Raw genomic sequence first — 14,640 nt, 5'->3', positions numbered from 1 at the left:
TCACAAATAAAAAAACAATAATTTAAATATTTGGTTAAAAATATCAAGTATCTACGGTTATGAGTATTTAGATGCATTAAAAAAAAACATAAATGTAATGATATGCTGACATAACTAAAAAAAAACCTAATTTAAACTAATTATAAGTTAAACATCAAATGTCTAAACACTAGTGCAGCAAAAAAAAAATAAAAATAAATAATGTAAAAATACATAACTTACTTAATTTAAGTTAATATAAGTTAAATATCAAATTCTTACTATTCAGACACAAGTTCAAAACAAAAAAAAAAAACAATAATGTAAAAAAATATAAAACCTAATTTAAGTTAATACAATCGAATTACAATTACTCGAAGTTGAAGGGGGACAAAAATACACTTCGAGATACGTATTATTCGAGATATCTAACTCGAATTTATTAAAATTAAATCAAAACTTCGATTTCTGCAATTAGATATAATAAAACATGAAAATTATTAAAATTTATGATAAATATATGTAAATTAATTTTATACAAAATTAAAATAGTACCTACAATGGTATTATAAATATGTACGTATATATTATTTATTAGATATACAATAGAAAATAATTTGTAATTAATTTTATTGTGTTAATAAAAGTATATTAAAATATTTATTTCATCACTTTGTGATACAATTGGTGGAAAAGGGTAACTGGAAAAAACAAGACATCGCAAAATAATTTAATATTCCCCCAAATACGCCGTCAACATTTTTAAAAAATAAGGCCGATGTTTTAATAAAATTTGAAAACAATAAAGGTGACAAAAAAAGGTCGAAACTAGCCGAAAATCCAAATGTAGAGGTATGTTTATTCAAATGGTTTACTCAATGTAGAGATAAAAACATACCTATAAGTGGACCAATACTAATAAAAAGAAGAGTATTTCGCAACTCAATTTGGTTATTCTAATTTTAAAGCAAGTCAAGTCTGATTAGGGAATTGTAAAACCTCATCATAATATAATCTTTGATATTCGTTATAAATCTATACGTCTGGTCACTGTTTTTACTATACCACGATCTTTACAATCAAAAATTACTACTATAAAATTTCTTATAAAAACTATTAGCATACCTGGCCACCGAAATAGATGAGAATTTCTATCTATTTCGATGTACCTGACTTGGTTATTATCTAAATCAGATTTGACAATACCTAGGCATGTACTTAATATATTACATATTGAACATAGTTACTACAGGTACAAAATTCATCAATGCGTCAAACAATAGTCAATAATAAGTTTATTTACACGTGAAAATATTTATCTATATTACTATGATTTATTACCTATATAACTGCAGGTCTTCAGAAACAAGAAATATAATAAAAATAGAAAAACACCTAACTTTGAGCAGCTATAACTCATTAACTATTAAATGGAAACTAATAAATTATAACGTTAAAATTCATAAAAAAATAACCCTATTATTTAAAATATTGGTTGTCAATTGAAAATCAAAAGTTGATAGTAGTTTCATTATTAAATATAAGCGTAAAATAAAAATTTTATATAATTCTAGAAAAGCATGAAATTAAACATTTTGAAAAAAGTCAACAAATTTCGAAATAATGAGTGTTTAATGATAAAAGAATCACTCTGTATATAAATAGTGATATAATATATCCATAAAAGTAAATATTTAAATTATACTGCAATTTTTTGTGTATCGTGCCTTTTGTTTTATTATTGTTTTTTTTCTATTAAAATCATCCATATTTTATTTACAATATTATTTTAATTTTATTTGTTTTATTTTTCTTAAATTATGTATAATTTGACAATACATACAACATAAAATATACAATGAGTGTTGCTAATTTTTAATAATGTTAACTGCAAATTATCTGATAAAAAAAATCTATACTATATTATTAAAAGTTAAAAATATGGATAATATTTATATAGTCATTTTTTCCTCTAATATTTTGAGTGAATACTATTGATTTTGAAAGTAAGTAATACCCAATGACAAGCATTCAAATAGCTTTATACTAATTGATTTTAGACTGGAATTTTATGTTATTCATGTTATTGACAACTGAAGTGGTTTCCCTGGAATTTCGAGCAAAATATCTTCTGAGATTTTCGAAAATAATATAATAATATTAAAAATTTGATTTATGAAACTGATGTAAAAACATTATACTATTCCAAGGTAAAAGGTACATATAGATTAACAATAAAACTAACATTGATATTAATTTCAAGTTTACAAAAGAATAACTTATTTAGTTATTTAAGCACATAATTTTTTACAAAACCCAATATTAAAATGTTATTTGTTTCTTATTACAGTTTGATTCACATACAAGTAGTGTAGTCTATATCATAGAAGTACATAGTCAAAATTTGGTAAGTAAAACAAACAAAAAATATATCATTACAACAGCGCTCTTCATTATTGGATCAAGTTAAAACTGTAAAATAATAATATAAAAGCGAACAACACATAATGCAATGATAATTTAATTTTAAAATCATAATCGGGTATTTATAGAATTTTTAAACGTACGTACTATGAAACAAAAACAACGCATAAGCAAACTTATTCGTTTTATGCGACCTCGATACAGATTATTTAAAAATAAACACGTGTAAATATTTTTCCTGGTTGACACTGGTAGAAAGTCATTGTCATGCACACTATAATAATAACGATCGTTATCGACAGACCAGCCGAGTAGTTTTCGGAAGAAAACGGAGAAAACGGAAATCATCATAATAGCTACATACCAATATATCATATTTTTGGGTAACCCAATGATTGTCTTTTATGAGGCTGTCATGCACACTTGACAGAGTTACTACTTTGTGTAATTGGGTAAAATTCATGTGTTATTGTGAGTACAAACCAATACTAAAAAGTGAGATATTTATACTTAAGTCCCTTTATTTTTAAGAAGTTAATAAACTAAAAACGAATGCGATATTATGTCCAATTTTTTTTTTATATGATTTTCATTTATATTATTGCAGACAATAGTCGTTTAAACCATGTCACAAAATATATTTTGTTTGAATGGTCAGCTAAAACAAAATAAAAAGGTTCAACTACCATAATAATAAGTTTTATTACGACAGTGTATTAGATATTTATGTACCTCGCAACTAGATGTTTTTGTCGCCCCATTAGTGCCCGGTAGCAGAAACTAATACTATATGTGTGATTTAATGTGGTTTTACTTATTACGTTGGTAGATAAAATAATATTATATTTCAAAAATGTATTAATTTCTTGATCACAAAATTAATATAACGATGATTTATTTACAAGAAATATTAGTTAGACTTTATTTATTTAAAAATTTAATTGGTATTTTTTTCATTTCATTAATGATTCATTTGTATTTACATTGAATAATGATATCTTAGATTCTGAACAACTATAATTAGTTCATCTTTAAGAAATATATGTTTTTTTTTTACATGCTTGCAAATTTTCATGGAAAAGGAAAAAGTTTTTACAAAAGTTTTAAATTGGCTACTTAATAGATTATTGGAAGTAGGACACAGATGTTACTTATTAAAGTTATAACTTATAACTTTAGAATTTCCCAATAGCCGTTAAATACATTTTTTGAAAAAAAACGTAATAGATACTTACAATCAATTGATTTTAACCAAAATGTATTATTTATTTTATAAAATATTTTCTATAACGTTGAAGACTTATTAGTTAATCAAAATGTTTCTAATTTTTAAGATTTCATTACCAAATAGGTAAATGTATTAATATTTTTTAATCAAAAATGTTAAATTAGATTTTAAAAAATTCAAGATAAATATTTTTTTTTTTTATTATTATTAATAAAAGCCAAAAAAAAAAAATGTATAAGATAAATATTATACACTATACGGTCAACTCTAAATATTATTACCATTTCATTATTTTAATGTATTGGAATTGATGATCAATATTTATTTATTTACTTATTTATTTGTTTATTTTTTTTTTTTTTTTGGTAAGTATCCAATATTTAACACATACTTTTTTAAATATATTTTCCTAAATATGGGATATAATTAAATAATTATTTAAATATTTTATAATTTAACAACATAATAGTTGTCCTAAATACCATGGTTATAAAACCAATTTCATTAAATACTTGCAAATAAAAAACAATCAAACAAATATAATAAATTAAGAAACCTAATATATTGTACACTTAATGTTTATTTATTTTGAATAATAATTATTACTTTGCTATCAGACAAGTATATTTATTATGTTATGGTTTATAAGTTATGATTCTTGATCGATTTTAGGTCGATTCACAGGAAAATACATTTTTATTTTTATAACAACTTGAGCAAATCTATCTTCTTGATAAATTTTGTATATTGTTTAAAAATATTAAACTAAATATGATTTTTTTAATTTTACTGTACTAAATTTATAATTTTGTTTTACCTACATTATCTTTGTAGTTTACAGGTCCTGTGCTCATTTACCTTTAGAATAACTTACAATTCATCTGAAATGGCCATTTCAATGGCTAATAATTGCAATAAAATCATACATAATATAATAATTATACAAATATATTTTGACTTAGACTTTTTCTTAAATTAATATAAGAAAAACTATATTGTTTTGTGGCTTTTAAGTTAATTAAATCTTCAATACGACCATTTCTGACTTCCGTTTGAATGAATATAATTCATATTAGCGTTAAATATTTTATATTAGTGTTATACTTCAATAAAAAATTCCACATTTGTTAAGTCAAAAAACTTGAAACATGGTAAAATAATTATAAATCTATATAATATATATATACATATAATTATATAAAGCTTATTTAGCTTAGTACTATAAAAAAACATATTAAAACAAATATATATTTGTATTATTTGAACCAAATTTTCAACACTCAATTATTAATCAGTTAAATTAAAAATTCAACTTACAGTAATAAACATCAAGTTAAATGTTGAGATGTAACTTAAGGTTATAAATATAATTATGACAATTTTAAGAGCGTAAAAATATTTTTAAAAAAAGTCCATTTAAAATTATTATTTTTTATTTATATGGTCCAACAATTTAATATTTATATTACAAGATTTTAAAAGAACGTTTATAAGAATCATCCAACACCTGTTAAAAACTAAAAACAAAGTCACTTGTACATTTGCTATTCATTAAATTGTAGTTATTTCATTATCAATTTTACTTAAGTAAAAATTAGTGATTTTTAGGTACCTAGTTAGTTTTGTAAAAATAAATCCAAATAAACGTTTACTATTAAGTGATAAATATTAAAAAAATAATTTAATTATATACCTTAATTCTGTTAAAATAAGAATCAATTTTCATAAGTGGAGTAAAACCGTCATAATAGGTGTAGAATATATTAGATATAGATACATAATATTATGTACTATGTATATAATTAAATAATACTATTATACCTGCGAAAAACGGAATCCTTCCTTTTATTGAAATTTAATCGCTTAAATATTCTAATATTATCACGTCCATGATATATATTTATCATGTTATCATTGTTAACATGAATTTTATCAAGCAGTATAACATGCTAGTAAGTTAATAGTGCTTGTATATTATCAATTATAGATTTATTTATTTTTATAATAATAAGAAGTTATTTCCTGTTTATAAGATATATTTGTCCTTGATTAAAATATCACTACCAAATTATATTAATTAGTTGCATGTTATATTATAACGATCTCAAAGGTCCATAATTTCAAATAATGAACTAACAACTATATTAAATCATAGTTAATTTTTTATTCATTTATTTTATTATTTTAATAACATTCACTACAACCAAATAATTATTTTCTATTACAATTTTATACATATATATTAAGGACTCCGTTGACTCACAATTTAATTCTTTGTGTTATTCATAATCTAGTGTAAACCTACTGGCAAACTTACAAATGATTCTAAAGGAACTACATCAATGTATACGGTCGTGGTTTATGTTATAGCTTATTTATACTACCCACTTATCAGATTATAAACTACCTTTATTATTTATGATATTTGTAACTCCTTGGAGAACATGCACGTTTATAACAGTATTTATTATTTGAACGTATGGCTAGGATATTTCTTGTTGACCAACCGCATAATGCTATGAAATATATTTGTGTTAGTCAACAACATTCATTTACACTCTTGTGATACCTAATAAAGTTATACCACAATTCCTGTGTGAGTATAATATTGATAAACTCTATAGTCTGCTGTATAAAAAGCACTAAAGTAGATTCACTCCCCTTATAACTTCATGGACGTCAAAAACAGGAACTACTTATAAATAATATTTACAATGCAATTCATATACTTAATAGAACAAAATTAATATTAAGTAAGAAATAAGTATCCAATACGTTTTACATAACTTTTACTCGTTCACAAATTTTATCTTCTTTTATTTTACATATTTATATCATATATTAAAATTTTTACTCTTCTAAATGCTATCTATTACGAGCATTTTTTCATGTTTAAATTATAAATGAAGTTTCTCGTAGTTTTTCATAGAAACAGTTGAACTTTCATAAATATTGAAATGGCTAAAGTTTTAACAAGAGAGTTTTTACTTCCTTTCAAAATAAATACATTTAAAGAACTGAATCATATAAATATAGTAAAAAATACAAAAACAAGGTGAAAATAACAAACAAAAAGTCGTCATTAAAAAAAAAATAATATAGTTTCCACAGTTTGATTTGAAAAATCATAAATTATGTAACGTTAAGTTTGATCTTGAAGAAACAAAAAAAAATTTATTTCGATGCATCGAAACTCATGAGCTGTGAACTCGTGACTATCGTGACATTTTGCAGTTCCTTAATACAACACTGTAATAATCATGAGACCGTGCCTGTACAATAACAATTATGCGTACATGCTGCCTCACTACATTGCGCCGCACCACTAAGTGTTTTCAACAATCAATTAACACTCGTTGGAATCTCGTGAGAATTTTCGAGTTTCATCACCGGATGTACTCTACTTACAGATATAATCACGATCCACACTCACTCTTCAAAGTCTCTCGGGTTTCAAAAATTATTTTACACACCGCTGTAACTTCAGATACGGTTTATTCCACCGAATCGGTGAGTCAAAATTATATTACGTCATAGAATACACTATTAAAATATCATTCACAATATTATGATTAGTCTATAATAGTCTATATTGATTTAAATCAATTTTATATGTTTAACGAGTTATGTTTATGCAGACTAATATATTTAATTTTTCATTGGCGTTTTCGGTGCACTAAACGTGCCTAACTCGTTCTGATCCAACGTTTAAATATGTCAAAACTCTATTTTTCTCTATCCCTAAGCCTTATATAATTCTATATATAAATCATACTTTAAATCACTATCATTAACTTATAGTAAGTAAATACAGTTAGTAAATGTCGTAGTAAAACCAAACCTGTAGGTTTAATGTCAAGACAGTTAAATAAACTGTTGAACTGTTAAAATAATATTTTATGAATAAAACCTAACATGGAAAATCAATTTTATACGCCAAATAATTGTTTACTCTTACAATAAAAGTTAAAACTTTAATAATTTAATTTAATTTTTAAAAAATTAGTAAATATACTGTTTATGTGTGAATATAAATAATATAAAAATATAATATTTTAATGATAATACTAGAATTTAGGCGAATTTACAGACAACCACACTACACTATGTAATAACGTAAAATACGATTTTCGGAAAAAAATCATTTTGAAATGTATAGTATTTTTTTTTTTTTTTCATTGTAATTCAGTGATTCCAGGGTTTGCATTGGTGAACTAAATAGTGAGTTATCACTATGGAGTGTAAAGTCACTTTTAGAGTTAATGATTTGATCGATGATGGACTCGTTATGATGTTTCAGTATTTGTATGAAACACTAGTAATTTAAATATAAATTCACATATTTTTTTTTTCATACATTTTTTTTTATTTATAAAATCCGTATAAAGTATTTACAATAAGCACAATAGATGGACGATATTATAATAGGTCATGGTTGGCTTGGGTGAAGAAGCTATTCAGTAATAACACTTCATGGGAATTCATATGTTAAATTTTATTAAAATAGTATTTATCTGTTTTACCTAATCATTGAGTGACTGCTATTCTGAGGTTACTATACAAGTAATGTGTTAAATTTAAATTTAATAAAAAATTGCTGAAAACGAAAAACGATTTTGACCGGAAATGACATAGCAGCTTATACGTCTAAAAATATATTAGTTTATTTGTAATTTAGTTCTTTATTAGTATAACTAATATAGTAGGTTGAACTAAGTTTTACCATAACATTAAATACTTTATTGTTATTAATTTATAAGTCAATATTTGCTATATAATTCTTTTTTTGTTTTTAAGTTTTGTAAATATTTTTTTAAATTGTAAATTGTAATTTGTAATTCATTTATCCTGCCACAAGCTATGCTCAATCGGGGTAAATTAATTATATAAAAAGATTGTTGTAGTGCGTAATCCACCGAAGACCCATGTCATTGTTACTAGCCAATTATGGCTTAGCAGTGACGGTGTTATGGATAAATTATAATCGTCGGTGACAATGTAATGTGCTAGAAAAAATTCTCGACGTGGCGAGCGTTACTCTCAGTTGATCAATAATTGTCATAGACTTGATGCAAGGAGCCAACAGTCGTAATTTCAGCTATTGCCGCGTTACATGATACAGCATCGACGTCGAGGTCCAATGTGTTTCTTGCGAGGAATTATTCAATATTTTTGGGGTACAAACGTTCATTGAAAATGCGTAACGGTGTCGCGTATATTTATTTCAGAAAGTTGATTAAGTCTAGGTTATGTTCATGCAGGGCCGGACGCAAGTACAGTACAGTGCAACCGATGCACCTGCACAAGATCACGCATAAATGTGAGGCCACACGAAAGTAGAGCTCACTTCAGAAAAACAAACCATTGGTGACTAAATAGTAAATATTATAATTTAGAAAAGATAACATTATTAATAATATTTTATATCTTATAAACCACAGTTGAAATAATAGTTTAGTAACATTCTGGACAACAGTACTAAATACTAATCACTAATGTACTGTATTTATATATTATATTAATACTAGTTATTGACATAATGACATGTTAAAATATAATGAACTACATAATATTATGGTTGATAGTATCGTTTACTTTAAGCAATTATAAGCATTTTCATGGTATCGATTGTAAAATGATAAACCGTAATGAGTATAGTATGTCATCGTACCGGTAATATTATTTTGGGATCTCAGTATCTCACTTGTGCTCTTAATTATTCTAAAATACGTATTATTATATGAATTTATTTAATTTATTTGAACTAAAAAGTAAAGAATATGTATATTAATTGTGTATTTTTTTTAAATGTTTATACATAAAACTTTAAATAAATATAAAAAAAAATGTTTATCTACAATTCGTTATTAAAAATAAAGCAATAAAAAAACAATTTGTTCTGTTTAAAATATCCAATTTATTTGTTTACATGAATAATCGTATATATAATCATGTTAAACAATAATTTTGTCGTACGTTACACCTAAGTAAGTACATCACAATACAGTATTTTCTATAAGAAGTACCTTACATCTGTTTTACAGTTTAACTATGCAATTTGTAATCATTTCATAATTTACTCAGTGGTGTAAGTATGGAGTACTAGTTTATCGAATTTTAGAACTTCAACAAGCCCAATACCTGTTAAAAATTTAAAACAAATTAAAACAATAAAATTGAAACTTAATCTACTAAAATATAGTCCTGCCCACCGAGTTAGACTTAACATAATATGGTAAAAACGCAATACGAAATATTATAATAAAATAAATAAAATATAAAAACGAATAAGATGTCTTTTTATTTTTAAGTTAAAATTGAAAATAAATATTATTAAAACAAACAAAAAAAGCCAACGGCACGTAGTGTTCCCAAGCGGTCACCCATCCAAGTACTAACTACGCCCGACGTTGCTTAACTTCAGTGATCGGACGAGAACTGGTGTATTCAACGTGGTATGGTCGTTGGCGTTGAACGCGTGGAAAATAATAATATTCAAATGTTAATGCATTGCAATATAATACCATAATATTGGTAAGTTATACATGAATTTTAACTCGTATCAAATATAATATAATATCATTTTTACATGCCTATGTATATCAATAGTAATGGTATCTAGAAAAATAAGCTCGCACTAAGTCCCATGAGGCTTGCCGATGTGAATGATTATGAATGTATACTTGAGAGATGTTTGTATTTTTTGACACCGAAATAGGACGGAAACTGAATTCAATTGATTTGCAATATTCGTCAATAACACTAGGTATATTAAAGACTAACATAAATGCGAAACTAAACGATTAACATGAATATACATTGAATTTTGATTTCATAATAAAAACACACTTACTCAAGTTCTCAATCCTAATTTGTCAAGTTAATACAATCGTCAATCACCCGTCGGTATTGGTAAAATATTTTTATTTTGTATTTTTTACAAAATAAATAAATAATGTATTTAAGTCACTTTTTAGGGTTCATTTTACTACGAGGGTTTGTGGCGTTTGAATATAATTTTTTTTTTCGTCTATCTACTGAAGTATACTTTTAATTATGCACACAAACGGAAAAATATTATTTTCGTGGTTGTGGTGGGACAGCTTAGAAATAACGGTGTTTACTAATAAAAAAACAAATTGCTATAATTATATCGCACAAAAATATGAATGAATATCGTATATAATATTATATTGGCGTATTGCTATTTGCTAGTAGGTATGTCATAAATGTTTACAAAAGTATAGTACATGAGATGGAAACGCGTGAGCTTTTACTTTTATATTTTTCGATAGATATTTGTGAATTTTTGATCGATTATAATTCTTCAAAAATACACCATCGTGACAAATTTTATTTTTTGTAATAATTTTATTATTGTCGTCATAAATGCGTAATTTTTAATAAAATATTAGCATTCGTTAACCTAGCATCGTTCATGAATGTGACTAAGTACGTGCGATATCGGGGTTGTGAGATGTTTTGTGATTGATCCGGTCTTGATTGTATAAAATACAGTCTGCGATTAAGTGTTTAAAAGAGCGTTTGGTTCCACAGGTTTGGCATGTAAAGGGTTTTCCTCTCTGGTCATCAAGAAATCGTGAGACGTGAGTAAATCTGGTGTGACCCATACGTAATTTATTAAAGACAATATCTTCTTTGTGATTTAAAGATAGGTTTATCCATTGATTAGTTTGATCGCGTTGACTTTTGATCTTGTTTAACTTGGTGCTTTGTTTTTTTCAGAATACTTTGCCATTTATTTTAGATGTAACATTAATAAATTGTTTTTAGTCATCGTATGACATTTGTTTAATTAAAAAAGTTTCATAGTCATTAGTGGCAATTAAGGCTTGTTCATAGACTATTTCACAACTTATTATTCTCGAATATCTAGGTATATAACGATACTTATACGTTTGCTTAAGTTAGTGGCTTTGTCAAGTTTGTTTTGGGAGAAGTCATAAAAGCGATTGTTTGAAATCCGTGAAATACAAATAATATTAGACAGTGATGTTAACCTACTAATAGCTATTCTATTTGCGCTATGTCATGTATAATATTCAATACCATAGCTTAGTTTTTTTGGGAAATTCTATTAACGTCTCTGTTTCACCAAAAGTTTTATTAGTTTGGAGATAGGATTTACTTTGTGAGTATTAGTGAGTATTTACTATAGCGTTTTTGGGTTTTATCGGTATTATTTCCTTGTTTTGAACAAAACATGGTCTTTTTGCTTAATTGTTGGGATTGAGTTTTAAATGTCTTTAGGTTATTTTTAGTTTTTTTGGATTTGAATAACATTTTTAAATGGATTTTATTGAATTAGATAATAGGATTTTCGATTTGTTTGAAACGTTAGTAGTGTTCGAATATAATTGTTGTACTTTATTTATTGTAAACGGCATAACTGGTATCGTCGTGCCCCCTCGCGCAGTATATAATTAAAGTCTTATATAAGATATTATATTATAAGAATGTACATATCCGCTGGATTAATGTGATACTATCGAAACTAATAAAAGCAATCCGCAAAAGAAATACGCGTGTGGCTCAGATGACGGTCAAACAAGTACTATTGATCATTATTATTTGTTTTTATTTTATTATTAACGTTTTTGTTATAACGGAGTATGTGTTTAAAATACGAATACCTAACTAATATAATAAATAGGACTCGGAAGTTGATACATTTTTATTTTTATTATTTTTTTTTTTTGGAACATATTAGACGATGCTCTTTTGGCCACAAATGTGTTTCATAAACAAGTGAATCTAAATAAATAACTTTTATCTCGCATTTTTTGGCTTTTTTACTTTTTAAGTCATTTTTTGTCATGTTTAAGTCATAATTTCCTTTTTAAGTCATTTTTTGTTATTTTTAGGTCCTATTTTCCTTAGTTAAATTTCTTGTATTTATAATTGGATCTTGTCAATTAACATCTTTACACGCATAGTTTTTATTTTACACAAACTATATATAAGTACCTATATCAAATTTATATTTTATAAAATAAAAAAACATTTTACACAAGGTAAAGATTCGATAGAATAAAGCAATAATTGCTAGCTGTCATTTTTACTTTTGAGTTTTTACAATATAAAATATGCTTTAATAATATAATGTAATAATTTTGAGTGGTTTTTATTATTATTACTATTCTTTAAAAAAAAATTATTTTTACTAGTTTTAAATAAAAATTTTTAATTTTTAGGTTATTTTTTAATGTTTTTAAAGTCATCAACTTCCGAGACCTAATAATAAATATACTCATATTTCTGTTATTTGAAATTTTTATCGACTGCAAGGCTAAAATTTTACATAATTTACTAAAAAAAAAAAAAAAAAATTATAAAACTAGTGGTTTTCATTTCACTATCAATAAAAAGAGTTGTTCCGAAAAACATAGTCAAAAATTGAAGTAATTTTTTTAACGAGTTTTGTGTCTTTTTAGAAAAATATTTAATTTACAATATTAATTTGTCTAAATAATTTAGTTCTTTAAATTTTTATTTCTCATAGAATACGTATTAATGTTTATGTAAATTAATATGTATTTTAGTAATAATATAGAAATTATTACGTGTACACTAATATACTAAACAAATTATATTATCTCTATAACCAACTGTCAAACAACCCAATTATTTGTGCCAGATGTTATTTTATTAATAAATTGACAATTACACACAAACTAATAGACATGTTATTAATAATTAATATTTTGTAATAACCTAACCTAATTTATAAAATTGTATGATTGACAATAAATAATGTTTTTCACCTTAATTTATTAAATATTCAATATTATATTGTTCTTCACGTTTACCTATTCATATAGATTATGTTTCAGAAAAATATATCACTAATATATAGTAAATATTTTACTAAGTAACTTTTTCATCAATATTCAGATAATATTTGATTTGATTAATATTATTAAGGTTAATATAATATTTAAATGATGATTGAATAAAAAATATAAAAGTTAAATCTAATGATATCTATATATTTTGTATAGATACAAAAAAAATCGTTCTATACATGTATTGATTTAAAAATAATGCATCTACATTAATGCAAATAAATCTTTTTTTTTTAATAATTAAGTATCAATTAATTAATTATACAATATCTACTATCTATCACTTTTTCAGCCTCAATAAATTATAATGCGTAAAAAACCTATCGGATATTCTAATTTGAATATTTCGATTAATTTTAATATCTACAATACACAGGGTATAGAATATTTACTACTATGATAACACTGATAATCATTATGAATTATTGTCAATAAAATTTTTCGAAATAAATAATATAAAATTAAAACTTTGCAACAAAAAATTATTATAATCAATGAAAGGACTTTATAAAGACAAAATCGAACAATTTTAGTAAACACATTTGCAATTTTCATTGGTTTGATTTTCACATAAATACAGAGAAACTCAAAAACTGATGTACACTATTAAAGTTGGTAAATTGAATAGTACTCGGTATTCCAACTTATTAATTGAACAACAAGTAACTACAAATTAGCTAAAATATAACGTGTTTTTAATGTAATCTTTTGTAATTTAAATTTCAAAGTTTTAAGATTGAAAGCTTTACAAGTACAGTACATAAATTTTCCTTAACAAATGAAATATCAGATATCATGCTATTTAGCCATCCCGATCTGAACATAAATAATTTTGTTGTTGTTGGAGTACTTCAAAAATTATATTTATTCGCTTAACTACTATTACAAGTATATGTATATAAACCAAGTGTGGTCAAACTGCGGCTCCCGGTTTAGACTTATATGGCTCATATTTTATCTTAAGATAGAAACATTATTACGAAAAAAAATTATTTTCAATATAAATTTATGAATTTAAGTATTTGAAGAAGTATAATATTTTATTAAATTTCAATTTATAGAAAAAATTTACAAAAAAAAAAAAATAGTACTTTTAATATAATATTTAAATATGTATTTATTTTTATTTTTAATTATTAATTA

General features: G+C 24.4%; 1 non-coding gene across 1 annotated transcript; it reads right to left on the bottom strand.

Moving 5' to 3' along the window:
• Window positions 1-9,981: 9,981 nt before the first annotated feature.
• LOC112596838 lies at window positions 9,982-10,100 on the bottom strand. The gene has a single exon (XR_003114800.1). It is a non-coding gene; the product is annotated as a 5S ribosomal RNA (ribosomal RNA).
• Window positions 10,101-14,640: the final 4,540 nt, after the last annotated feature.

The sequence above is a fragment of the Melanaphis sacchari genome, unplaced genomic scaffold (assembly GCF_002803265.2).
Source record: "Melanaphis sacchari strain LSU unplaced genomic scaffold, SCAv2.0 Contig34_pilon_pilon, whole genome shotgun sequence".
NCBI lineage: Eukaryota > Metazoa > Arthropoda > Insecta > Hemiptera > Aphididae > Melanaphis > Melanaphis sacchari.
This window is presented reverse-complemented; position numbering and strand designations above follow the sequence as displayed.